The 4,410-nt window shown below is 53.8% G+C and overlaps 1 protein-coding gene across 1 annotated transcript in view; it reads left to right on the forward strand.

The window, feature by feature from the left end:
- Positions 1 to 4,410, forward strand: part of TESC (tescalcin) — a 56,554-nt gene that overhangs the window by 26,821 nt on the left and 25,323 nt on the right. The window lies entirely within an intron of this gene.

A 4,410-nucleotide genomic window follows, 5' to 3' on the forward strand; every position in this document is an offset into this window, starting at 1 on the left:
AAAGAGCCACAGCTCTTTCTATTGGGATCAGAAAATCATAAGTAGCGGGACCAGCAGACGGCGTAATGGTTATGTCACTGGACTCCCACATAGTCTACTGCAGTTCAAGTCCTGGACCCGGTGACTTAAAACTCACGCCGGGCACTTCTGTGTGTGCACCCCAAACTCTGAGATGAGAATGTAGAATGGCCATCCCCCCAGGGATGATTTCTTTCTTTCTCTCTCTCTGTCTGTCTCTCCAGTGAGTATATGCACCCTATAGCAAAAGTCTCTCTCTCTTTCTGAGAGAGAGAGAGAAGTTATAGCTATTGCTAGCATGGAATAAGGAGGAGGGGAGGAGTTGTCAGCACACACCCCCCCCCCTTCTTTACCCTGACTTCTGAGGGAATGGGCTCCTCCACCCGTGCTTGGAATCCCAGACACACAGCAAAGACTCATTAAATGCCAGGATTGTGCCCACTGCAGAGAAGAATCCACAGTGGTACAGTCTGATTCAGGGGCTCACAGTGTTGTCCTGGGGCTCCCTGTCTTTTGATTCTGCTTCCTTGGGGTTATTCCAGCCTCAGGCAAGATCAGGGAGCAGCCTTTCATGGCTGCCAAGAAAAATCACTGTCCTATGCTGCGTGTTAAGTGTTCATCTTTGAGATGCCAGATAGGTCACTTTTTATGAGGAAAGGTGCCTAGGACGGTGCCATCTCATTCGACGGTTGGTTGATTTATACGGAGATTAGTTTGAGGTCCTGGCCAGCAATCAGACGTCACAAAGTAGGTAAGGAACCCTCACATTGAATATGGCAAGCAGCGTTTGTGACTTCAAGGGAGCAGAACCGAGCACAAACTCCCAACACATGTGGTTTCATTCAGCCTTTCAAGGGTACAGTCTTTGGAACTTTAAAACAAACGCTTTCACAGTCCAGGAAACTTCCTTCTTAGTAAACAGACTTAAATGTCACCTACGCTTTGTGGAAACAGACACACCAATATCCACTTTCTCTCGGTCGTCTGAACAAAGGCATGTTGTTAATGCCGTGCATTGTGGTCACCAGCTTCAACAGCTCAGATTCTGATGGGCTCATGGTTCTTGTGGCCTCTGGTCTCAATTTAATTGTACGAAAGGCAATCAGATGTACACATTTGATTCTGTGTATCCAAGCTCCATGGAGGAGAGAGATCCTGAGTGCTGTAGTCACCTGGCTTTCATTGGCTTCAGTGGGGGTCACCCCCAATTCTGAGCCAATCACTGCAGCCAGGGGCTGGATACGGGCGAATCACTGCAGCCAGGGGCTGGACACATGGCGAATCACTGCAGCCAGGGGCTGGATACGCGGCCAATCACTGCGGCCAGGGCCTAGATACATGGCTAATCACTGTAGCCAAGGGCTGGATACGCAGCCAATTGCTGCGGCCAGGAGCGGATACAGGGCGAATCACTGCGGCCGGAGGCTGGATATGCAGCCAAGCACTGTGGCTAGAGGTTGGATACATAGCCAATCACTGTGACCGGGGACAGGATACGCAAGTGTTTTTTTGTTTTGTTTTTTTTTTGTGTGTGTGTTTGTTTTTCCCCCAGGGCTATGATGGAGTGGGGCCCAGGATCTGCCTCTTCTTTTTTTTTTTTTTTTTGGAGAGATTTTCACTGTAGGGCGCATGCGCTCGCCAGACAGACAGAGAGAGACATAGAGACAGAAAGCGAGAAATCACCGCCCAGGGGGAATGGTCACGCCGCAATCCCTTCTCCTCCATTCTCCTCTCAGGATCTTGGGCACGCACGCACACGTGCCCGGCGTGAGTTTTAAGCCACCGGGTCCGGGACACGAACCGCGGTTGACTACATGGGAGTCCAGTGACATAGCCATTATGCTAACTGCTGGTTCCCAGGATCTGCCTCTTCTATGAGTGGGGATGGAGGGTGCCCAAGGCAAGGGTGCCTTCTAGGGCCACAGGCTGAGGTGTTGGTGACGGCTCAGCTAGGCACTAAGATCTAAAGAGGAGGTGGTGTGTGCACATGCCAGACAGTGGAAAGTGGGGTGCCAGGGCATCCTTGGCTCATTCCCTCGGAGGCCCCTGAGTTCCTGCCCTGGACCAGGTGCGTGGTACCGATGCTGGGGGTGGGGCGCACATCCGTGCAGCTCACAGCGGGAGAAGTGGAAGGGCAGAGTGCCATGATCCTCAAGATAGTGTCCCAGGGGCTGAAGCCCTGACCCTGTCATGAGCTGCCTTGGACTTTTCATTGCTGTGGGTTTGGGGTCAGATCCAACTTTGGCCGGTGAAATTCCATGTGTCTTTAATTCTTTATAGTCAAAAGCCCTGACTTGGACGACTCCTGTGCTCAATGCCTTCATGCTGTATGGCTTCAGGCTGGCCACTTTGTTTCTGGGAGCCTGTGTCCTCATCTGTAAAGTGAATCTGGCTATTTGAGACTTGATCTGTGCCTTCAAGATGAACCGATGTCTGCAGGACGGTTTCGCTTTGAGCCGGGTTCACAGGCATGTGACAAACGGGGCTGTGGTTCCATGCCGTCCTGAGATGCCCGAGCAAGGTTGTCTAACCCTGGGGTGGAGGTTAGAGAGGATGCCAGCGGCCATGTGAGGAGGATGTGATGCTGTGATCGGAAGCCCCATCCTCTTAGTTCTAACATCTGCTCCCCTGTGTCACCCTGCACCCCACCATGGGCTTTTGGAGGGCCTGCTGAAATGGAATGTCCTCCACCGGTTCTTTTCCTTCCTGGGTGTGCGTGAATCTTGCTTTAACACAGGTTTTGCTCCTACAGGTCTCAGGTGGGGCCTGGGAGTCTGCGTTTCTGTAGTAGTAAGTGAGGCCGCCTTTCAGCACCGCGGACAGCGCACAGTAGGGCCTCCAAGGCCACATGGTGACGTCTCCGCCTCCACGCACTGAGCATGCGCAGTCTCTCTGCGTGATGTCAGGCAGGCTCCTGCCTCTGCTCCACACAGGCCCAGCCAGAGCTCTGAAACAGGAATGGCGATTCTGTTTGCCCCTCTCCTGCACACACAGCTCCCCAGGACACCACACACATCTTCAGTGTCACATAGGCCCCTGTACTGCCTGGCAAGGTGTTTCTAAAGACCCAGGGAGCAGCCCTGCACACTAGCTCTCAGTGGCTACCGTCCAGGTCACCTCCATGCCCTTTCTCTGGGGCCCAAAAAGGTCTGGAGACACTGGCCTGTGCTCAGCCGAGACCTCCGTGTGGACCCCCTCGTCCAACACCCATCTCCCCCCCACTACTGAATTGTAACTTCCCCCACCCACGTCTCCCAGCAGACTCTGGCTTCTTGAGACTCTTTTTCGTTGGTCCCAGTGCCGACTCCAGGGCTCGTGACACAGAAGATGCTCTGGGAGTCGTCCGTTAGTTGGTTGGCTGGCTGGATGAGAGAGCAAAGGAATGAGGCATGAGTAAGGGCTAAAGGTTCTTTATAGCCCATAAAACACAGCATACGTGAGGCCAGCAGATGGCATAGCAGTTACGTCACTGGACTCTCACATGGCCGGTCATGGTTCAAGTCCCGGACATGGTGGCTTGGGAGTCATGTTGGGCACATGTACGTGTGTGCCCAAGACCCCAGGAGGAGAATGGAAGAGAACGGAGGAGGGATTGTAGCTTGGCCAGCCCTCTTGAGGGGTGATTTCTCACTTTCCCTCTCATTCTCTCCTTCCCTCCCTCTCTCTCTCTCTCTCTCTCTTTCTGTCTCTGTCTCTCTCTGGTGAGCACATGCACCCGAAGGCAGAGATATCATAAAAAAGTAAAAACGCAACATACGTGAGACCTATTAGTAGTAAAACTCCCTTGTGGGGTTCACATTTCCAGTGAAAAGACTTGCGTTGGCATCTGGCCCATGGGAGCTGTCACAAACGTGTTACTTGAGCTTTAGTTCCTGGGGTGCAGGTCCTACCCAACCCCAAGGGGAAGTGGCAGGGCACCTGCTCTACTCGCATTACAGATATGGCAAAGTAAGGCCAGAGCCTCCATGTGCCCGGTCCTCGCCATCATAGCTCATAGGAAGAGGAGCTGGGACTTGAACCTGGTGCTGAGATCCTGCTGTAAGGGAGCCACGGGCATTTTCTGGACTTGCAGCTGAACGAAGCCCTCGGCGTCCCCACTCTGCCATGGGAGGGGGAGGCGCTCTCGTAATTCCTATCGCCACTTCCCCTGGCCCCAGAGCTATGGAGCCCGCTTTGAGGTTCGTGTCAGCTGCTCAGGGTGATGGCCCAGGCCCTGCCGGAAGGACGTGACTGACCACAGCATCTTATGCAAAAAGGGCCTCCTCCCAGCCTCCCGGAACTGTTTTGCCTCATCCTCATCTGCCCCCAGGGCCTGCAGAAGTGAGATTGGCAGGTCTCCATGGTTCCGCTGGGCTTTCCTGCCTGGCCTCCTCTGGGTAGCCCCTGGGCCCC

Source organism: Tupaia chinensis, unplaced genomic scaffold (assembly GCF_000334495.1).
Source record: "Tupaia chinensis unplaced genomic scaffold, TupChi_1.0 Scaffold000320_1, whole genome shotgun sequence".
Lineage (NCBI taxonomy): Eukaryota > Metazoa > Chordata > Mammalia > Scandentia > Tupaiidae > Tupaia > Tupaia belangeri.